This window comes from Pleurodeles waltl, chromosome 1_2 (assembly GCF_031143425.1).
Source record: "Pleurodeles waltl isolate 20211129_DDA chromosome 1_2, aPleWal1.hap1.20221129, whole genome shotgun sequence".
In the NCBI taxonomy this organism is placed as follows: domain Eukaryota; kingdom Metazoa; phylum Chordata; class Amphibia; order Caudata; family Salamandridae; genus Pleurodeles; species Pleurodeles waltl.
This window is the reverse complement of record NC_090437.1, coordinates 1,103,491,030-1,103,516,019: the sequence shown is the minus strand read 5'-3', so window position 1 is coordinate 1,103,516,019 and position 24,990 is coordinate 1,103,491,030.

The window sequence follows — 24,990 nt, the reverse complement described above, 5'->3', positions numbered from 1 at the left end:
CACTTACTACTCTGCCTTTACACAAAGCACATTCATCTGGATCAGAGCAGGGGTACTATTATCTATGATTTCCATGATCATAGACTTCAATTGTCATAGTCGAAGGTAAATTAGATGGACTTCCTCTACTGTTGGGCAGTATCTACCCAGAACTTTGACCAGCCTGCAATCGTTGCACAACTTGTGAGCTTCCTTGCTGCATCGGCCCATTTCCCCTAGGTGCTGAGCAGCACTTTTGTTGCAGTATTGGACACCTTTCTAGACAGATCCTATCCTCCACTACCCCCACTACCAAACAATTGGCTTCACTATTGGTCCTTGGTGGATGTGTGATGCAACATAACTCCAAGCATCAGCTGGAATCCTACTACTCCCCCCACATGACCTGTATGTGCACCTGAACAGATTCCTATGCTCAACACGTCTTTGCTTAAAGTTCTCAACATCAGATCACATTGGCAGATCTATATCTGATTACAGGCTTCTAACAAATTCCCTCCAACGGGCAAGGCTTTTCCTCACTTTCCTACTTAGCACTTGCAGGGCACTTCCATTGAAGATCCTCCATTCTGGGTTTTTTCCATGTCCTGTATCCAAGAATAGTTTGAGGTTAGCGACTATTCCACCACATCTCGTTCCAACGAGTGAGAAGCCCTTAAAGTGGTCATCCATTGTCATTAAATACACGGATCTCAAGTATTTGTAAGAAACTTAAGAACAACTTCCCCAATGCTGAAGAGACTACCAACAGAGTAAAGCAGATGATCATTGATGACCCTAGCCTGTGAACAGTGCTACACCCTGGTCGCACCCTTGAGGTCTACCTGCTAGGAAAAGCTCTTGTGTCTATCCCATTCAAGAACCTCCATACACATCCAAAGGGGAACAAGGCAGGAAGATTGCTGGCTTGGCCGACTACCCACGACACCTGGCAAGTTCCAATCACTGAGCTTAGGATCCAGCCAGATACCCAGGTTTTTGCACAAAGGGATATCCTCCTCAGTTTTCAAGATTATTATAGTTGTCTGTACAGTGAATCATCTGGCAACTCTTCACCCCAGATTGCAGATTTCCTCCAAGATCTGCCCTTGCCCCAAGCCCTCCCACCCCCACAAGAGAGAAGAAATGAATGCCCCAACAATGCCTAAAGTGATCAAGGCAGCCAATGATAATCTTACAGCTGGCAAGATGCCAGGAACTGATCCATTTCCAATGGATTTCCATGAGGCGTTCCCAGATCTTCTTTTCCCCAGTCTGGCTAAACTCTACGAAGTACAAAGAAAAGTGATGGCTGGAAGGTTAGAATTAACCTCAGTGACTGGTAACAACTTGGAAATACATCTCAGGCTATTGTTATTTTACACACCATGCCACCTCAGTCTGGATCCAGCCATATGCAAATTAGTTTTGACTCTCCTCCATGAGCCAGAACACAAGCAACACAGGACAGGTTTTGCGCTTATTATGGGCTCATCAGCCAGGGATAGCTTGGTTGCAGTGTGCATTGGACCAGGTCTTGGCACCACCATCCCAATCACAGCATCATATTGATGTGTGCAGAAAAGTGATAGATGGAATGCTTGTATTAATCTCAGCCACTGTTAATAACTCTGGACCACATCCCAGTCCATCATTATTCTGCTCATCATACCACCTCAATTTAGACCCAGCCATATACAAACTAGTTGTGACCCTGCTGCAGGGTCCAGTCGAGCATAAATTGCTAGGCCAAATCCTCCATTAGCTGGAACTCAAGAAAACCAAGACTGCTTTCACCCCTATAAGAACTCATCAGCCAAATATAGCTTGGTTCCTGTGGTACAGAGTGCATTGGATCCACACCTGGGCATTCCTATATCATTTGGGGCATCACATTGAAGCATACAAAAAAGTGATGGATGGAATGATTGAATGAATCTCAGCCACTGGTAATTACTTGGGCTACATCCCAATCCATCATTATTATGGACACCATGCCACCTCAGCTTGGACCCAGACATATGCAAATAAGTCTTGACCTTGCTCCAATGGGAACAGTCCAGCTCAAACTGCGTGGCCAGGTCGTCACCTGAACCGGAATACAAACAACCCAGGACAGGTTCCATCTTGATTAATAACAATGGACTGGGATGCGACCCAAATAATTATCAGTGGCTGAGATTATTTCAATCATTCCATCCATTACTTTTTGAATACTTCAGTAAACTCTACAAAATGGCATTGGAAGAAGGAGGCCTCTGTCATTCAATTATGGAAGCCATCCTGGTCCTCCTTCTTAACTTAGGGCTCCCCCATTCTCGTATTGGCCTATCTGCATTTTATGCTCCAATTAAGGAATTTTGGGAACAGTTCTGGCCTCCTGCATTTTGCCAATAACTAATTCATCCGCACCAAAACTGATTAATTTTCCATTGGAACACTTTGCTAAACATCAGACACTTTTAGGGGCTCTTGAAAGCTGCCCCTCCATCTTGGCCGAGATCTGCAAATCTTAGCCTTGATATTGAAAGGCCTTTGGCACCTTGCTCTGGGGTTACCTTTTTGAGGAGCCTGGCCATTCTACTTAGCCATGCACTTTCCTTGAATCCATCCATTGAGTTTTAGGTGTTTAAACTCACATCTCCCTCCTTTGAGAGGGCAAGGTGAGGTTGCCTGTTTCTCCCTTGCTTTTTTTCTTAGCCATGGGCAGAGCCGGTGAGGGCAGGTGGGGCAGTTTGGGATATCCCTCTCCCTAAGGGTAATCAATCAACTTTCCTTTATAATGATGACCTCCTTATATATCTCAGGGCCTTCAAAGGCAGCAATTCTGAGACACCCCAACCATTTACACACTTCGCCGCCTCCTCTGGCCTCCATGTAAAGTGTGAGACATTCTTTATCTTCCTACTGATGCTGATCCCCTAAAGGAAAGAATACAACTGGGATGGAGCCCCCTTTGTTGGGAGGGAGTAGCCATTTGCTATCTGTGGCTCAGAATCCATCCTAACAACAGAGACCTGCTTGTTGGCAATCTGAGTTGGGTGATGATGGTCCTCACTTCTTAGGTGGCATTTTTGAGGACTATGCCCCTTTCCCCTATATAAAGCATTGCACTTTCAAAAATGGTGTCTCTGCCTGACCTTTTATATTATTTTATTTATTTACTAATCATCCTTCCAACAAGCTCTAAGCAAGCTCTTAGGGGAAACTCATTTGGTATACCAGGAGGCCTAGAGTCACCCTCACCAAGTTCTGCCTTCCAACCGAAGAAGGGGGGGTCTGCTCCCCCACTTTGAGTTAAATGAACTTCATGCCCTACTATGTTAGCTCAGCAGATGGCTTTCAGGTCTCCCCCTTTATGAGACATGCCTGGATACACATTGAACAGATTAAATAATAGATCTCATGACCACAAACATCCATTGATTCTACTCTCATCCTCTCCTCCTCCAGTTTGTGTTATGGTGCTATTTGCATGCAATACGCCTTACCTAACAGGTGACTCCATGTGTCCCAGCCATTCCCCTTCTGGGCCTCCCTAGGTCAAGTAGTCCCCTTGGGCAAAGGAACCTAAATCACCAGTGTACCTCAATTCGTAAGACCCAGGGCGATCTATTTGAAAGGTGCCACCACCTCCATTTGATGAGCTAGGTGTGAACTTCATAGGGGCCAATTGTTTATGCGGGTCCATATACAGGCCAGAGTTGCAGTCCTTCATTCAACCCCTTCATACCATCATCCGCATCTCAGCGGTCTTGTTTGCCTAGCCAGCCTCAATTACACAATAGGAATCGGTCATAGACATATCACTTAGTTTTAAAAATCTCTGCTTTTCCACTGCTCTCTTTCATAATCACCTCTACCGGAGAAGCAGGAAACAGAAGCAGGCAAGGTACTTCCTGGTGAATGGTGACAGGCCATTGCTTTCCAGCCCTCAGTTTCCCAAACTGTTCAAGTCAAATTGATACAGTACTTCACCCTTCATAAGGTAAACCCCTCTTCCACAGCTTCAACAAATGGTTTGCGCAGACAGCCGCCACTTGTCCCCACTGCTTTGTAGTAACAGCAGATTCTGACACATGCACTGGCAATGCCCTTCTTTGGGACCCTACTGGATTTTAAATAATAGACCTTATGTCCACCATCACAGTTAATTCCATCCGCCATGATTGGGTATCAGTTGCACTTGGTTTCTGCAAACGGTCCAAGAAGAATAAGGTTACTAACAACTTGCTTACTTCACCCTTCTCATTGTGAAACACACTATGTCCACATGTTAGAAGGTTAAGGGCCAGATGTACAAAGTTTTTTGCACGTCGCAAACAGCGAATTTCGGTGTTTGCGACGTGCAAAAAGCACTTTGCAATGCACAAACCTCATTTTTGCGATTCGGTAACCTGGTTACCGAATCGCAAAATGGGTTTGCGAGTCACAATTAGGAAAGGGTGTTCCTTTCCTAATTGCGAGTTGCAGTGCAATGCAGGATTGCTTTGTGACCACGAAAGCGGTCGCTTTGTGACCACGAACGCGGTCGCAAACCAATCGCAGTTTGCACCCTTTTGAAATGGGTGGTAACCCATTCGCAAAAGGGAAGGGGTCCCCATGGGACTCCTTCCATGTTGAGAATGGCACTGCAAACATTGTTTCAGAGCAGGCAGTGGTCCTGTGGACCACTGCCTGCTCTGAAAAAATGAAACGAAAACTTTTCATTTTTCGTTTTTGTAATGCATCTCATTTTCCTTTAAGGAAAACGGGCTGCATTACAAAAAAAAAACTGCTTTATTCAAAAGCAGTCACAGACATGGTGGTCTGCTGTCTGCAGCAGACCACCATCCCTGTTAGGACCGCCATTCGCAAGGGGGTCGCAAATTGCGACCCACCTCATGAACATTCATGAGGTAGGCCTTTGCTACCACCTTGCGAATCACAGATGGTGTCAGGGACACCATCCAACATTCTGAATTGCGACTCGCAAATTGCGAGTCGCTCTGACTCGCAATTTGCAGGTCACAATTCAGAATGTTCCTACATCTGGCCCTATGTTCCTTTCCTCTCTGGCAACATGACACCACACCCTTATTAGATAGGCTGGGGCTGAAAGCAAAGCTGTACACAGAGAGGAGACCAGAGGCTTCTGTAGACGCTCCATAGCCGGGACTTGGGACATGCTTCTGGTGAAACTGAAGGTGTCAGTGATGATGAATGCTCTGTCCCAGAAGCCTACCAACTGTAGGTGCTACAGATACTTCTGCCAAGCACCTCCTCAAGCAAAGCAAATCAGTTCCGTATGAAGTAAATCTGTCCAGCCTTCTCAACTGCTCCCCCTTCCAAGGATGCATTACCAACCCAGTCACATCATTTCTGTCCAATCCAAGACCAAGGTTCCTCCCTTTCACCTTTGTTCCCTCGTTCCATGTTCAACACTTAATTCACAACTAAGAACCATACAATTGGACAAATTTCTCACAGTTATGCACTGGGGACTTCAAAAATATCATTTTATTTTTGGTGGGGCACTGCGTTTACATGGATCTCACCGTGAAACTTAATATCACAATATTTGCATTTATTACATTACAAAGAAATGACAATTGTTATTGCTAATATACAGCGCCTGTAATGAAAACATCTAAAATGGCAATACATTTTCTGTTTTAAAAAATGGATTGAGATAGTTTTGTGCTTACCAGTAGGGCAGTGTGATAGTTGTGTGGATAAGGAACTTAAAGTAGCACTGAGTGGTGATGGTGTACATGGGAGAGGGGCAGAGGACCACACAGCAAAGTGAAAATAACAAAGAATTGAGGGAATGATAAAGATAATGATGAGACTAATTTAAAGTACAATGACTTCATGGTGAAGAGAGGAAAAGGCGAATACAAACAATGATGAAGGAATTGGTGACAAACCCTTGCCATGTGGCTTGATGGAGAGCAAAGCTAATCTCATTTTATCCTTTTAGAGATGGTTCCACTGCCTGTATTAGTATCAAGAAGAGGAGGGAACACCTATTTTAACTTAGAGGAAGCTGGTGTAAGGATTGAGAGAGAAAGAGACAGCAAAAACTCAATTCCTGCTGGATGGTTGTTAGAAGACCTGGACTGGGCTGTCTTAGGTACAGGGTGGCACAGAGTTTCAAAGGTGTGCTACGGCTCCCTGTCAGGAAGGTAAAACAGAAACAGTATCTGAGTACCTGTACAGAGCTGTTTGATAGGTAAGTATATGGTCAGAAGTGTGGATGGCTTGCCTGGTGTGTGAGTCAGTGTTGAAGTAAGTAGCCACCAGACAAACCAGGAAACCTACCCAAAACTGCAGATCAAATGAACACTTCTCTCTTGGAAGGTTGAGTCCTACTTGCCAAAGCCCAAAAGGGTAATTCCATATCAAGGTACAAAAGCATCTTCCAAATAGTGAAGCAAATTGTAGGAGGAGTCAGGAGCCCATAGCAAAAACTACAGTAGAGTCAGAAATAATTAATCAGCTCATGACAAAAACAAAAAAGCAAGGGTTAATACAGGAAGGAGGTAGGAAGGAAACGGTGGTAACTGTTAAACGGATACAAAACAAAGGTAAGAGAACAGAAGTACAGGTGCCAACTGAGAGCATCAAGCGGAATAGTCCAAACAAAAAAAGATTGCTAGACACAACCTTTACATCCGCTAGGTCCTTGTAGTGCCTGATCCTCACTGACCTGGCAGTCAAGTCCTGGTCGTCAGGTGTCTGGGACAGCATGTATCAGACCCAACCTTGGAATTTATTGTCCTCCATGGTTACAGTCTCCACTACGCCGTTCCGCACCTCCTTCTTGTTGTGGGTTTCCTGACTCTTTTTGTGTCTCGTGGTGAAATCTGATAGAGGGTTAGAAGAGGCAAAGAAATAAAGGGCTAAATGGAAGCTAAACAAAAAACATATGTATTAGGAATAGAAAGGAGAGCGAGAGAGGATGAGCTTCCTGATCTTCCTTCGTAGTGACAGCAAACACAACAGCAAGAGATAGAGGGACATAGATTGATACATGGAGTGACATCAAAAAGCTTCTTTGTTATTGTTATTTGTTTGTTCCGGCGTCTGCCAGCTCATTGCTCATGATACGGTTGGCGGTGCTTTGCTGGTGTGGCACTGCTGCTGACAGCAGCGCTACCTTACCGCCATCCGCTACCATGACCATCAACAGTATTCCACCAGCCTTCTGGCGGAATTCCGTCAACGGTCATAATGAGGGTGGGCGTCTGGTAGCCACGGCGACGGTATGTTGGCTGCTGTCGCCGTGGCGGTAGGCGGTCAATACCACCAATGTTGTGATGAGGGCCTGAGTCTTTTGAGTTAAAAAAAAATCTTAAAAGGGAATTACTACCTGCCCCAGACCACATATTACTTACCATTGGTAGGCTTCCCCGACATTCTTCTTTTCTTGCTTTTCACTGGTCATTAGCCGCTTTTGACGTCATCAGGCTGCACTTCCTCTCTTTCCCGGCATTGGCTTCTGTTCCCTGGATCTTGGCCCAAATACCCTTTCTGGTTGGCAGTGAGTGGCTGGCCCCAGTGTCTCTCCACTGGCTGCATGGTTCCTGAGGTACTTTTTTATCATTTTGTCACCACACTGTTGTTTTACACAATCCTTTGTCTTTTTAAATGACCCCCTCCCGCTGTTCATTCTTTTTTTTAAATCTATTTATTTTTTCACAGTTATACATAGCGCAAACTTGACCCATAGGTATCGGAGCACTTTGCACAGGCACCAGTTCATTACAGAGAATTTTACTGATGTGCGGAGAATCACTGGATGTTGAGCCTCCAACGAGGCTCAAACCCAATTCCCCAGTTTTGTGGTCAGATTCTCTAGCACCTTCATCACATAATCTATCCTCCAGATAAGCATAGAAGATGGCTGACACTCCTTTGGAACACTTTCCATTATGTGTTCCAAAGTGGCTCCAGCCCTCTTGTTTGGGTAGGAGGCTTGGATTTTTTAGTGAGTCTCTTTTCTGCTTGGGTTCTCCACGCCCTCCCAGAACTGCATGGTGGGCTGCTGTATACAGCCTGCAGCACCCTGAAAACAATCGGCAACAATAATGTGTTGTGTGCTATTGTAAATCACAAGATTTAACATGTCACAGATTTGGCAAAAAAAAAAAACACTGCGATTCAGCGATGGTGCTATTTTTATGTATCATGTGAAATCCGCGGAGGGTTCTGGATAGCGGTAAGTGGTAACGGCCCCCTGGGATGAACAGAGTCCCCAAAATTATCCCTGCACCACAAGGGCCGGTTGTGCTATTTGCACTTTCACTCCCTCAAATGTTGCTCAAATTTGGTGCCAGGTGTCTCTACATCTTTTTTAAGTTGATAATTTTGAAAATACGAATAAGTGAGTGGTGATATGGTGTTTATGAAACCCAAAGATTCCTTCAGTATTGAGAATCTAGGTACGAGTGACAGAAGGTATGTAAACAAGCATTGGCAAAGCAATTAAGTTTTGCCTGTACGGACTCTATTGCATTTGTAAATGTTTTTTTTTATATGTTGCACAACAGTTGACTGGTTGAGCAACATGGTTTAAAGTAGACAGAATAGTCACAATACTTGCAGAGACAAACTGGACGTGAGTAAATCTAAAACATGCTGCTAAACATAATCCTCCTAGGATATAATTCATGCAGTGAGTTCAAAGGATTCTTAAAATGGTTACTGGAGAGGTAGGGGCATTGGAGTCCCTTAATATCCTCAAAAGGCTAAACAGCCATATGTGTAGGCCTATACAGGTGAGGCACCATACTTTTCCTATATTAATTTTAAGATCAAACACAGCATAGAGGGCTTGTCATGCATAGTGGTGGTCTTTCAACTTGCCCAGAATGGGATTTAATATCTTAATTTTCAATATGTCACTACTTTCTCCTTCTGTATTTCTCTATAGTCTCTCCTATGTGGAATCAACTCTTTGTGGGTGAGGCATTTGTGCTGTGGATATTCTATTGATTGTAACCACATGTCATTGAATATGTATGCACCATACCACACTGGAGGACCCATTATTGCACATTTTGTGGATAGCCATGTTATTTTGCAGCTTCTTTTTTAGTCCAGTAAGAGAATACACAACTGGTACATAGTGGTGTACTTCTGACCACTAATGAGATTATGCCTCCGGTTATTAGGAATCTTCTTACTGTCAAGTGGTCAGGAAGAGCCATTTTATAGTTTATACAATTTTTCTAATTTTAACTCCTCTACCTCTGCTGCCATTGTTTGCAAAGACTCAGAACTGGTAATAGCAATTCAGGCACATTTTTTGGAAGGTGATCAACAAACCTAAGATGGATAAGGAGGCACATTTCCTAATACTGCGGAGCACTGTAAAATAACTCTGGACATGCCAAGTTTAATTTGCGTGTGTGACTTATTTTTTGGAGTATTGAACCATCAGGGGCCAGGACCCATGCTGATTCTGTCATGTTACCTTTTTATTACTAATGTGCCACCATGTAGATCATTTAAGCCCCCAAAATGAAACATGCACCCTTTTAGGAGAAAAGGAGAACTGGCTGGTATTTCTCTCTCCTTTAGTACTGAATTATGCTCCAGTAAATGGGAGTGTTAGAAGTCCAACCTGTCGGAGAATGGTTCATTTGCATGTGCAGAGACGCTCAACCCAAAATTATGAAATACACATATCACAGTGGACTGGCATTGAGTGGTCAGGTGAAGCAAGCATGATAGCTGTAGTTGGCTATCGAAAAGGTGTGAGATGCAGCCCCCCTGGAGAAGTAGTCTGGTGGAGTGTCTAGGGAGTCCAGCTCGCCCTCCTGATTTCACTTCTATCTCAACTTTCTTGGGAAGCAAGAATATAAAAATGCCGTGATAATCATAGGCAAATGCATAATCAGAGAGATTTATCCAACAGTCACTAATATTTGGTGCCCAGCCTAGCAATTGGAGAGCAGTCCTGAACAAATAAGAATTAGAATTAGAAGATTAGAATAAGAACAGAGCAAGACCATAATCTTACGCTACTATGCTGGCATCCGCTCTCCCCATGGAGAAATCGGAGGGCAGGCTTCATACCTCCCAAGTGGCCTTATCCTTGACAGGCTGCAAATAAAAAGGACTCTGCAGAAAGTAATACAACGGCAAACCACAGTATGGAGGTCTTGGAGGCACCAGCACTTTCGCTAGCTGCCAACAAGTCTGGGAATCTTGAGAATCCCACAACCCGGAAAAATGTAAAAAAAGAGAACGAAAACGTGCAAGAAAGGGCAGGAAGTCAGCACTGTCTAACCACCACAAAGGACACTGAGATTACCTCCATAGAATTAAATACGGAGGACAAGGCCTTAAGTGGAAGTCAAAATGTCGATAGTACTTCCCATGTCAATTAAAATGTCAGTTCAAATGCAGTAATAAAGAATGCCCTCAACCCAGATTTCATTAGCCCAATAAAAAGGACTCAGCCAAAGCATCATCCATCCATAGTAGTTAGCGACCACATGAACAAAAGAGCAAGTCCCTCAAGGGGTCAGCAGAGCATAAGGCCAAAAAATAATACACCAACAGAATCTAGCCCATTAACTTTGACCAAAGCAAGTAGCAGGAGAAATTAACAATCTGCTACACAATGGCCAATTCAAATATGGACAAGCAGCCATGAGTTGAACCATCAGCTGCTTTGGATCCCGGAATGCACCTCAAGATCCCCCACAGATGTTCTCAATCACTCCACCATTTTAAAATGTATAAAAGCACTTCCAGACCTCTAACGTGTCCACGGATGACATCTAGAGGAAGAGCCTCTTGAGAGCCTAGGGTATTGAGGTGGTCATTTATCAAGGTGAGAGATATCCATACCCATTATTACAAAATCAACATTCCAACAAGTCCAAGGGTGTATGGTCAGTTTTGTACACGCTGCCACTAATCTAAGCAAACCCCCTAGTGAAAGGGTAGCAGCTTAGTCCCCTTTTATAGTTCAAATATGGAAGAACGAAGGGAGAAAGAGACTAGAATCAAGCCGAAAATCTCAGTCTGATTGGAGATGGTTACCACTGGCATTATCTACAGGAGCAGAATAGTAAAGGAACAACTTCTACAAGGGGTATTAAACATCTGCTAATGGAGTATAGGTGGCCTACAGGGAAAATTGGAGGACCCAGCAATAATCCAATTCTTTATCTCATTTGACATAATATTGATACAGGAATCCTGGGCTAAGGACTCAATAGCCCTTATTGGATACACAGAATTTCTTAAACAGCCCACGAAAACAAGCAGATCTGGTAAGGCAAAGGAAGGCCTAGCAATTTATGTAAGCACAAGTATTCAGGGGTTAATGAGAAAAATCTACTGTTCCAACTAGTCAGGGTAGACAGTTGGGGAAATAATATACAAGAACCACTGATTTTAGTCAACATATAAATTCATCCAAAAAAGAAATTAGTTAAAGTTAAAAACCTGCTAAAGCATCTGCCGTTTATAAAAAGTACAATATACTCGGCACATTGGCTAATTTCGGGTGATTTTAACCTCTATCTATTCCATGGATCACATTTAAACAGTAGCAGCGATGCCTGGACAAACTCTCCCAGTGAAGAGTAAGAAAGATAAGTTAGGGTAGAAGTTCATACATATGTGAGTCTGTAGGCCTCTTTGTGCTAAATGGTCAGTATCCAACTGACATCCCACCAGCATGGAAAAGATCCTCCTGAAAAATGTTTTATATTTAGACTAAACCCTGGTAAATCCTGCACTGTATACGCTGGTGAAGGACTTTAGAATTGTGGACCGTGTAGAAAGCCACCATAAACCGCAGGCAATTATGATCCGATCCTCACTGCATAAGCCAGAGGAAGTGGTTTCCCTGAAAGGAGTGATCGGCACTGAAAACCTTAAACTATTGAAATGGTCATCCAACTCCATTAAAAGTCAAGCAGAAGAGGCTCTGTCGAGGCTAGAATCTATGGCAATGGACCCTGCAAGTTTGACAACGGTTTGGGAGAGCTTTGTTATTGACCTCACATACCAAGGCCCCTATGGAAATCCAAAAAACAGAGCACAATTGATCTATCGAAATCATACACACATACCACAGCCTATTCGTAGGAGGAAAGCAGCAGTAGGTAGGCTTACGAGGCCTTCTGAAACTGTTTCCTGGCCCCCGATCGCAGCACAGCTGCGATCGGGGGCCAGGAAACACCACTAGACACCAGGGATTTCACTTTGGGGGGGCGGCCCCCCCGGCATAATTTTCTAAAAAAAAAAAAAGGTAGGTGCCCCCCCCCAGGGGATTTAAAAAAAAAAAAAAAAATGAAATGACAGGGGGTCGCCCGTGGGCAGGGTGACCCCCTGTGGGGGCAATATTTTTTTTTAGATGTTGTAGGGTTTCCCTGGGGGCCATTTTGGCCCCCAAGGAAACCATACAACAACTAAAAAAAAAAATATGTATATATAGATCTAAATATATCTATGTAGATAGATATATCTAGGTACATGGATATATCTATAGATATATCTATGTAGATATATATATATATATATATATATATATATATATATATATATATATATATATATAGAGAGAGATAGATCTATATCAAAGAGATTTATAAAGCGCGCTCCTCACCTGTGAGGGTCTCAAGGCACTGCGGGGGGACGGGGGGAGGGAAAGGGGCTGGGAGGTTCACTGTTCGAAAAGCCAGGTTTTGAGGCCCTTCCTGAAAAGAAGTAGGTTTTGGGTCTTGCGAAGGTGGGTTGTGAGGGCGTTCCAGGTTTTGGGTGCAAGGTAGGAGAAGGATCTGCCCCGTGGTGGTGTGTTTGATGCGGGGGACAGAGGCGAGAGAGAGGTCAGCTGAGCGGACGTTTCGTGTGGGGGTGTGGAAGGTGACTCTCGTTGAGGTAGGCAGGGCCTGTGTTGTGGAGTGATTTGTGTGCGAGGATGAGGATCTTGAAGGTGATCCTTTTGTCAATGGGGAGCCAGTGGAGGGATTTGAGGTGTGGAGAGATGTGTTTGTGTCGGCGGAGGTCGAGGATGAGTCGTGCTGCTGAGTTCTGGATGCGTGTAGTTTGCGCTTGAGTTTTAGAGTGGTGCCGGCGTCAATGGCGTTTCCGTAATCAAGCCTGCTGCTGATGAGTGCGTGAGTGACAGTTTTTCTGGTCTCTGTGGGGATCCATTTGAATGTTTTTCAGTATACGGAGTTTGTTGAAGCATGAGGAGGTAAGAGCGTTGATTTTTTGGGTCATCGAGAGGGAGGAGTCTAGGATGATGCTGAGGTTGCGTGCGTGGTTGGCGGGGGTGGGTGCAGGGCCTAGCGTAGTGGGCCACCATGGGGGGTCCCAGGTGTTTTTGTGTGGGCCAAAGAGGATTATTTCGGTTTTGCTTGAGTTGAGTTTCAGGTGGTTGGCTGTCATATATATATCACTTTTGTCAATATGTGTGTGGTTTCCCTGGGGGGAAAAGGGTCCGACTTGTCTACTGGCAGTTTTAGTGCCATAAAGAAGCGCAGAAGGTTTATATGCCTACTGCAAAGAGCACATCTGTATTTTATGTAAATAGCTGAGTACATTAGTAAAGTCTATGGAGAGATGAAGGGCACTTTTGCTGGGTGGTAATGAGGGAATCCGAGGAGGAGGGAGTGGGAGCACCAATAATGATTGTTGGACTGGGCGCAGGAGGTGCTAAAGACTGTGACGAATGGTATGTGACAAGGTGTTTTTTGAGTGTCTTGAAAGTACGTGCTGATTGAGGGAAGAAGCGCAGGTAAGGTGGCCTCTACTGTTGCACGTATCTCACACACACCATCGATTTTGTGACTGTCTACGTAGGCTAGTGTTTTAGAGCAACAGTTTAGCCAATAGCAGAGATGGCATCTTGATTGATGACTGCTGCCTGCACTCGGGTTATAGAGGACCGCTCTGACATAGGATCAGAGACTGAGACATCAGATACTGAGACAGCATCTGAGGGATAGGACAATGGCGCAGACTCTGGGAGTGATTTTTCAGTCAGAGGAGTCCCATTCGAAAAATCCTCTTCCAGTACATTATGAGGGAGGTGATGAGGACAGTCCTGCTGTCCCTTCGCAAGCTGTTTGTGCAACTGGGTAATAGTGGGTTAGGCCAACCCAGAGAGCAGGTGAATGCGGCGGCAAGCAGAGAGAGAGTGCTCTCTTGGGAGCTCCCCAATTTAGTTCAGCCCCAAATTCCACCACCCAAATCATATTGTGGAGACATCAAAATTGTCTATGGAAAAACAAACTGGTTTTGTAAGGCAGGCACCTGTGTTTTTGGTCCTGGATTCGGCGGCCATATAGAGAAACACACTAAACCCAAACATTTCTGGAAACTAGACATTTGGGGGAGTCCACAGAGGTGTGACTTGTGTGGATTCCCCAAAGTTTTCTTACCCAGAATACCCTGCAAAGCTGAAATGTTGAAAAAAAACTCAATTTTTCTCGCATTTCTGTCACACAAACTACAGGAATATGCTGGGATCCACAACATTCCTACCACCCAGTGACTCCTCACCTGTCCTGATAAAAACACTACCCCACTTGAGTGCCTACACCTAGTGCTTGTGTCAGGAATGGATCACCCCAGGGTCAACAGCTGCCTCACGTAAGGACCAACATTGACCGTTGTGTGATCTATTCCTGTCGCAGGCACCAGGCCTAACCACACAAGTGAGGTATCATATTTATCGAGAGACTTGGGGGAACGCTGGGTGGTAGGAAATTTGTGGCTCCTCTCAGATTCCAGAACTTTCTGTCACCGAAATGTGGGGAAAACGTGTTATTTTAGCCACATTTTGAGGTTTGCAAAGGATTCTGGGTAACAGAACCTGGTCCGAGCCCCACAAGTCACCTCATCTTGGATTCCCCTGGGTTTCTAGTTTTTAAAAATGTGCTGGTTTGCTAGGTTTCCCCAGGTGCCGGCTGAGCTAGAGGCCAAAATCCACAGGTAGGCACTGTTTTCTATGAAAAAATTTGATGTGTCCACGTTGTGTTTTGGGCCATTTCCTGTCGCGGGCGCTAGGCCTACCCACACAAGTGAGGTATCATTTTTATCGGGAGACTTGGGGGAACGCTGGGTGGAAGGAAATTTGAGGCTCCTCTCAGATTCCAGAACTTTCTGTCACCGAAATGTGAAGAAAACTTGTTTTTTTAGCCACTTTTTGAGGTTTGCAAAGGATTCTGGGTAACAGAACCTGGTCTGAGCCCCGCAAGTCACCCCTCCTTGGATTCCCCTAAGTCTCTAGTTTTCAGAAATGCACAGGTTTGGTAGGTTTCCCTAGGTGCCGGCTGAGCTAGAGGCCAAAATCTACAGGTAGGCACTTCGCAAAAAACACCTCTGTTTTCTTCCAAAAATGTGGATGTGTCCACGTTGCGCTTTGGGGCGATTCCTGTCGCAGGCGCTAGGCCTACCCACACAAGTGAGGTATCATTTTTATCGGGAGACTTGGGGGAACGCCGGGTGGAAGGAAATTTGTGGCTCCTCTCAGATTCCAGAACTTTCTGTCACCGAAATGTGAGGAAAACTTGTTTTTTTAGCCACTTCTTGAGGTTTGCAAAGGATTCTGGGTAACAGAACCTGGCCCGAGCCCCACATCACCCCTCCTTGGATTCCCCTAGGCCTCTAGTTTTCAGAAATGCACAGGTTTGGTAGGTTTCCCTAGGTGCCGGCTGAGCTAGAGGCCAAAATCTACAGGTAGGCACTTCTCAAAAAACACCTCTGTTTTCTTCCCAAAATTTGGATGTGTCCACGTTGCGCTTTGGGGCGTTTCCTGTCGCAGGCGCTAGGCCTACCCACACAAATGAGGTATCATTTTTATCGGGAGACTTGGGGGAACGCCGGGTGGAAGGAAATTTGTGGCTCCTCTCAGATTCCAGAACTTTCTGTCACCGAAATGTGAGGAAAACTTGTTTTTTTAGCCACTTTTTGAGGTTTGCAAAGGAGTCTGGGTAACAGAACCTGGTCCGAGCCCCGCAAGTCACCCCTCCTTGGATTCCCCTAGGTCTCTAGTTTTCAGAAATGCACAGGTTCGGTAGGTTTCCCTAGGTGCCGGCTGAGCTAGAGGCCAAAATCTACAGGTAGGCACTTCTCAAAAAACACCTCTGTTTTCTTCCAAAAATTTGGATGTGTCCACGTTGCGCTTTGGGGCGTTTCCTGTCGCGGGCGCTAGGCCTACCCACACAAGTGAGGTATCATTTTTATCGGGAGACTTGGGGGAACGCTGGGTGGAAGGAAATTTGAGGCTCCTCTCAGATTCCAGAACTTTCTGTCACCGAAATGTTAGGAAAACTTGTTTATTTAGCCACTTTTTGAGGTTTGCAAAGGATTCTGGGTAACAGAACCTGGTCCGAGCCCCGCAAGTCACCCCTCCTTGGATTCCCCTAGGTTTCTAGTTTTCAGAAATGCACAGGTTTGGTAGGTTTCCCTATGTGCCGGCTGAGCTAGAGGCCAAAATCTACAGGTAGGCACTTTGGAAAAAACAGCTGTGTTTTCTATAAAAAAAATAGGATGTGTCCATGTTGTGTTTTGGGGCATTTCCTGTCGCGGGCACTAGGCCTACCCACACAAGTGAGGTATCATTTTTATCGGGAGACTTGGGGGAACATAGAATAGCAAAACAAGTGTTATTGCCCCTTATCTTTCTCTACATTTTTTCCTTCCAAATATAAGAGAGTGTGTAAAAAAGACGTCTATTTGAGAAATGCCCTGCAATTCACATGCTAGTATGGGCACCTCGGAATTCAGCGATGTGCAAATAACCACTGCTCCTCAAAACCTTATCTTGATCCCATTTTGGAAATGCAAAGGTTTTCTTGATACCTCTTTTTCACTCTTCATATTTCAGCAAATGAATTGCTGTATACCCAGTATAGAATGAAAACCAACTGCAGGGTGCAGCTCATTTATTGAGTCTGGGTACCTAGGGTTCTTGATGAACCTACAAGCCCTTTATGTCCCCGCAACCAGAAGAGTCCAGCAGACGAAACGGTATATTGCTTTCAGAAATCTGACATCGCAGGAAAAAGTTACAGAGTAAAACATAAAGAAAATTGGCTGTTGTTTTCAGCTCAATTTCAATATTTTTTTATTTCAGCTGTTATTTTCTGTAGGAAAACCTTGTAGGATCTACACAAATGACCCCTTGCTGAATTCAGAATTGTGTCTAGTTTTCAGAAATGTTTAGCATTCCGGGATCCAGCATTGGTTTCACACCCATTCCTGTCACTAACTGGAAGGAGGCTGAAAGCACCAAATATAATAGAAATGGGGTATGTCCCAGTAAAATGCCAAATTTGTGTTGAAAAATTTGGTTTTCTGATTCAAGTCTGTCCGTTCCTGAAAGGTGGGAAGATAGTGATTTCAGCACCAGAAACCCTTTGTTGATGGCATTTTCAGGGAAAAAACCACAAGCCTTCTTTGGAAGCCCTTTTTTCCCATTTTTTTGGAGAAAAAAAAAATTCACTGTATTTTGGCTATTTTCTTGGTCTCCTCCAGGGGAAACCACCAACTCTGGGTACCATTAGAATCCCTAGGATGTTGGGAAAAAAGGACGCAAATTTGGCGTGGCTAGCTTATGTGGACAAAAAGTTATGAAGCCCTAAGCGCGAACTACCCCAAATAGCCAAAAAAGGGCTCAGCACTGGGGGGGGGAAAGGCCCAGCAGCTAAGGGGTTAAACAACGCTTTCTAAAGCTAAGGCTAGGTGATGTGCCAATGCTAGACCTCATGCCAAAAATGGAAGAAGGGGCCGCAAGTAGACAACCAGGAATGCTGTCTATGTCATCAGGTGGTAGAAAACCTAGTGCACGTGTTCTGCATTTGTCCATCTTTACCATTGAAAGAAGACAAACACTGAAGAAAGAACTAAATGAATTAGGGGTTAGATCATGCAGACAGGCTCTAATTGAAACACTTAACTCAAGAAACACCATACTGAATATCGGGCTTGTTCAATTTGCTGGAAATTTGCATTTCCATAATTTGTTCAGCCAAAAACAAATTAGAGGACAGGAACCACGCCAGGGGTGCTAAAACCACTTCACCACAGAATACGAAATCTGCCTACTATGAATAAACAGATTGGAAAGAGGAAGGTCAGTTAGTTAATGTAGTCACATTCCTAACTAACCCTGTGATTAAGTCCTATACTAGTAATCATAGTTAAGTGGGGCTAACCGGCACAATGTATTAATTATCTCTTGTTTTTTTGCACTATTAATGTTTTATTCAACTCATAATGTTTTGCTTAATTTTATGTTGAAGGAATATTTTATGGTTTTAATTAACTAATAAATAAATATTCATCATCAGTGGATGATATTTTATCCTATATTATTGCTGCCTTCGTCTGGTTACCAATTCGCTCTAATGTACAATTGAAAGCCATTGTTCCCTGCTCACCAAATAATGCCATGTTTAGTCATCACCAAATTCAAACCTTATAGGCCTTCGCGTAAGCTGTGCTTTGCAAAGCTATTGCTACTTTCCTCACCTAGGCCCATATTTATACTATGCTTGCGCTGGATTTGCATCATTTTGTTTACGCAAATTCGGTGCAAAACTAACACCATATTTATACTGTGACTATAGACCCTGCTAACGTCAAAATATCTCAGTGTGCGTAATTTTCTGGATGAGTGAAACAGCCTTGCATTAATGAGATGCAAGATAGGCGTTCCCATCCAAAAAATTACTTAAACACGCAAAGATGCCGCACGGCTGGGAGGCGGAAAATGGCACACATCCCAATTTGCGTCAAAAATTAACACCTGGGTCAGGGCTGGTGTTAAAGTTCAAATGGGGCAAACACACCAGTACTTAAAGAAAACCCACAGAAGCAACATCAGAGCTCCAGAAGGAAGACATGGATGTGCTATTCATCCAACATACACGAAGACGCAGAGCACAGGAGCAACAGCAGCAGCTTCCACCACAAGGACCCCCAAGGCAACGCCGAAGGCAGGAGAGGATATTCCGGACCAGGACAACCCTTCAGGGCCTGATGGAACATGACATCATCCAGAGATACAGACTAAACTGGCAAGCCACACAGCAGCTGCTGGGCCACATTGAGCCACAGTTGGCACCCAGCTTGCAGACACCCCACATCATTCCCCCAGAGACCAAGCTGCTAGCAGTCCCCCCCCATGTTGGCAAGTGGCTCTTTTCAAACCACTGGTGACCTGGTTGCCAGGATCTCACAGCCCTCATTCCCTGTCTTCTTTCCCAAGGTACTGGATGCCATCATCTCCCTCACACCTCGCCACATCAGGTTCCCCAACACACAGCAGAAGCAGCAGGAGACCAAACAGGGCTTCTACCTAATCAATGGCTTCCCATACATGTTTGGTGCCATTGACTGCACACATGTATGGATTGTGCCACCTGCTGCAACCGAGCATCTTTACCGCAACAGGAAGCACACACACTCCATCAGTGTGTAGACCAATGTGGATCACCAGGGATTGTTCACCAACATCATGGCAAAGTATCCTGGGAGTGTACATGATTCATTCATCTTCTGCCACAGCACCATCAATCAACACTTCCAGGATGGACGATATGGAAATGGCCTACTTGTAGGTAAGTACAGAAACCTAGTTATATACACACTGCACAGCAACCCTGTAGGACACACAACACATATACCACTACATTGACACATGGCCAGGAAGACACTGAGGTTGTGACACTGGTAGTCATGTTTGATATCCTGACCCAATGGGATACACACCTATGGACAAATGACAGATGCAAATAACAACAGAAGCCACTCCAGAACCACAGGGACCAATTTAAAACCACACAGTGACAATGACATGGCCTTAACTGGCAGTATAACTTGGAAGATGAATCTTCCAATATCACATCAGTAACACTCAATCACACACCCTTCCAAGCAATACGTACTTTGTAAGGGGTGTGTAATGTGTTTCGTTGTAGGCCAAACACCATGAGACACATAGGGGGTCATTCTGACCCTGGCGGTAATTACCGCCATGGCGGAGGTCGGCAGTAGCACCGCCAACAGGCTGGCGGTGCACCGCTGGGCATTCTGACCGTGGCGGTTAAGCCGCGGCCAGAAACGGAAAGTCGGCGGTGTACCGCCGACTTCCCGCTGCCCTTGAGAATCCTCCATGGCGGCGGAGCGCGCTCCGCCGCCATGGGGATTCTGACACCCCCTACCGCCATCCTGTTCCTGGCGGGTCTCCCGCCAGGAACAGGATGGCGGTAGGGGGTGCCGCGGGGCCCCTGGGGGCCCCTGCAGTGCCCATGCCAATGGCATGGGCACTGCAGGGGCCCCCGTAAGAGGGCCCCACGAAGAATTTCAGTGTCTGCTTTGCAGACACTGAAATTCGCGACGGGTGCAACTGCACCCGTCGCACCTTCCCACTCTGCCGGCTCCATTCTGAGCTGGCGTCCTCGTGGGAAGGGTGTTTCCCGCTGGGCTGGCGGGCGGACTTTCGGCGGTCGCCCGCCAGCCCAGTGCGAAACCCAGAATGACCGCCGCAGTCTTTTGACCGCGGTACGGTCTTCTGGCGGTTCCCGCTTGGCGGGCGGCTACCGCCGCCCGCCAAGCTTAGAATCACCCCCATAGTATGATGATGCTGACTCTAATGAAGGTGACATGGAATCATTGAGGCAGTACCAACATCTCACATCACTCCTGGGGTGACATTGCCCATTATCAATAAGGAAGCGGACTGTGCTAAGAACATATTGATGTGACAATATTGCAAAGTGCACACTGCTACACATATGGATTGAGACAATTACACATATACAAAACAGATGTACAGCCACATGGACCTTCTGACACTTAAACCTTCCCCCCCACAACTAAGTTGGACAGTTTACCTGGAGCAGTTTCAGTACTGTAGGTACACGTTTGCACATGAGCCAACTCGATGAGGGCACACAGATATGTTTGCCTAAAACTTGTCACACATGGGATATTTGTGCATTGTCAATTGTGAACACTTCAGTGCTGCCAACTTATGGAGATGTGTTGTACATTGTCACCTAGCCAAATGAAAGGGCCTCACTGTTGTTTTCACATGCTATTACATATGTTGAATTGGATGGGATGTTCAGGTCATATAGTGCAACCGTGTTACCACCATAGTGGAATCGATTGTGTGTGTGGAAGCATCATGTCACCTCCAGTGAAGGCACATGCACACTTCTCTCAAATGACATAATGCATGGGAGATACACAATGAGCTGCAAGTTGAAAAATATACCGCTGATAGCAGGTCAATCAGCCAAACACCAGTTTTGATAATTAAACAACTCAATGCAGAAAGAACATCCTAGAAGCCAAGGATCCCACACAATAACACAAACACAGATGAGACACAGACGACACAAGGTAACAACTGCCATGCAAAGTGATAATTAAGGTGCAACCAACATCCAAATATTTACACTCATTTTTTCTTTCAGCTGATCAGGGTTATGGGATCCAGCCATGGATCATGACCCCATTTTTCCAACCCAAGCACAGCATCTGAGCGTGCCTTTAATGAGGCACATCGGAGGACACGCACCATAGTAGAGAGGACATTTAGCATCCTGAAGTCCAGATTCCGGTGCCTCGACATCACCGGAGGCAGTCTCCTATATTCACCTGAAATGGTCTGCAAAATCAATTTGACCTGTGCCATCCTGCACTACAATTGTGTGAGGAGGAACAGTCCCCTCTATGAACCAGACCCACAAATGCCTGAAGAGGAGGAAGAGGAGGATGCTGTTTGTTAAAATGATGGGGACCATCCAACCACTGCAGCAGGATTGTGTCGGAGACAACACATTGTACAAAACTTCTTCTAACTATAGTCACCATCACCACTTTGTTATCATATGTCATTAAACACCTAACGTCATCACTGAATCATGCTCTGGGTAATTTTTATGCATCACATGATCCCTAGGAATCTTAATCAGAGTTTAGCCTCATGGAGCATTGCAGAAATACAGATTAGGATACTGAAAAATCCACATCACATTTGATGGGGATGAATGTACAGCCAACATCACACAGTGTAAATGACATATATCATGTCTATTTCACATGTGAAGGGCAATATCAGAGGAACACATCTATGAAACACATCCATGTTGCCAACATGGTCCATTGCAGCACATGACACAAAACTGAGACAACATCAATCATAAGGTAAAAAAGTGTTCCATTCATGAGGCAGTGGATGTGCTATTGCATTGGTAACAGGAATGTATGACCAGACCCTTGACAGCAGTAAGTGTGACATCAGCTATCTTTGCAAAGAGCATGTGTGACATAGAGTCCATCTAAGCAGAAAATGGATAGCACGGGTGCCCCAGGTATGACAAGCATTGCTCACAAGACATGCCCTGCGCAGTCCATACCAGGTAATAAGTCCTGCCACTGCCATGATTTCAGTCTCTGCCCACCCTTCTCTAGGGGGCCCTGTACATGGACTATCTGTACCCTGATAACCTTCATCTACACACACCCAGACTCCCATTCTGACTCCTGTGTGCTTCCCTCTTCAGTATGGCATGTCATAGTCATAGTCATAGTTCATCAGTCTTCATGGACTTCAGGTCCGATAATGCACTGCCTGATAGTCGGTAGGACCTGTAATCAGCTGTCCATTGCTTCCCATGCATGTGAAAGGTCCAGTTGGCCCTTTGAACTTGATTCTCAACTCCAGGACTTGTGAGACACTGAAGCTGCACACACCTGTGAGCACTTCCATACAGACCAGCCTTTTGAACCTGCCCTGCCATTGTTGCTGCCTGGAACTGCTTAGAAGCTGCCATTTCCTGAATCTGCTTGTTGTGCATTGGTATACAACTCACTTGTGTAACAGAGCCCTTGGGGGATTGTGTAACGCTGCAGAACACAGCACAAAAACAGTTTTTAGTTCCCACAGTGTTGTACCAGCTTTTCCCAGTCCGAGTCTGCTCACTGTCTATTTGCAATGTTCATGTTAGTTCCTGAGAGAGCCTGCATCCAGTTAGCCTGACTGATTCCTGTCTTTGCGTTAACCATAGAGGGTCCCTGTGGCTACATTTGTCTCATAGTTGCTTTCCATGCCCTCTCTTTCCTCATGGGGTATTGTGTCTGGTAGGTCTACAATGAATCCTCAAATATACAGTATAGTTTAATCAGTTTCCTTATCATATTCTGTTCTGGGACATGTATTCAAATTGCCTAATCCAGCACCATCCCTTGTCTGATTTTGCATGTACTCATTAGTGTCAAACAGTGACAGTGTGCTATGGCTCTATGCATGGATTCGGTACGGTGCCTCCAGCAAAACAGACAAGGGTTGCTAATGTGTATGTAAGGACAAAACATGTTTGTGCCCTGACGGTCCATACACAGATTCACTTCTGCCACCACCTTTTGATGGTGCTTGCATGATGACTAGCTGTGACATTAATCAGCACAGAGGCACTGATGGTCCCTGTTGCAGTGGGAATTTTAGAGGCAACCCTGTGTACAAATGTTGTGATGAAACCTGCCTGTTTCCTATTACTGATCCATAAAGTTTTTAAGTACACCAACGTTGCCATGTCGTCTGCCTTTTTAAAGTTCTGCAGTGCCATAGCTGGACTATCCCCATGTGTGTCGTTAGTTGTTCTTTGGCTTTAGGTCAAATCTGCTTTGAAGGATACTCTGTTAATTCAGGGAATGGCTCCACAGACTCATGACCAGACCTGCACGTAACTGTGACAACATGGAGGTCAATACTGACACAGGGTACACATGGCCACACACTTGAACTGGACACCTTTGAGCACTGAACCACTGGAAATAAGTGAACACATGCAGCATGGTCTGCTGGTCCTCCACAGCCACAGGAGAAACATACGTCATTTACATGACTCAAACAGTGGTGTACCATTTTTGGGGGGGGGATTGGAGTTGGGACTCTGTGTCACAAACACTGTACCTACCTAGCATGTTCAAATGCCTAACTCATGGGTAGTATACACAGCAGTGACCATGAAGTGGTATCCAACATTCCATCACATGTGATTACTTACCCTTGTAACATTGCCATTATCAACCATCCTCTATCTGTCCTGTGTATAGTTTGTCATGGGAGATGTTTTGTCAGGGAAGTTCACACAGCATAAGACGCAACAGATATGACAAATACATATCATGAGTGATGTACCTCAATGATTGGCATTTGATGGTTATCCACAATTACAACACATGCATACAAGCACATTATGCAAAACAAGTCTTGTGACGTTCACGCAGAGGCCCAACAACAATTGAAATAGCCAATTCACAGACATAAACACACAGGCCATGAGTAAATTTTTTAAGTTGCGTAGCCTTTCTATCCTCTATTGATGCACCACCTGCTCAAACTAGGGAATACCAATTTTAATTCCAAATGTTTGGGTTGCTGTTGCGTCAGTTAAAAAGTGCTAATCCAGCACAACAAAATGAGTATTATGGTCCACAGTAGTGTGGTCTGCCACATGTGCCCAAACACTAGAACACACACAGCAGGCCCTAACTGCCTATCTTTGTATAGTTATAGCTTTCATGTATGTTAAAAAGTAGAAAAATGACACAAACGAGGTTAAAAAATGACACTCACAGCCATTATACATCGATTGGACCCTAGCGTTAATTCCAACACTGTACCCCATGAAATGGGTTATCCATGAAAAATATATTGATCTCTGAATGCGCGGGAATTTTTAAGCATATGCATAAAAAAATATTGACACAAAGCCCATAAGCGTCATAAAACTACACGCATCATAATAAAAACGCACCGCATTTGAGACAGGAAGTGATGTACTAGGATATCCTGTTTACAGAAATGGTACAGTGGGTGTACTTTCACTTTCACTTTGCAGTCTGTGATTCTTCTAGACTGTGTGGCTATGCTTGTGTCTGTCCAAATTGTGCTTTTGTCTCCTGTGTGCCATTTCAATTGTCATCTGTTGTTTTTGTAATTGTTTCAGTAAATCAGGTTAAGTGTGTTTTTGT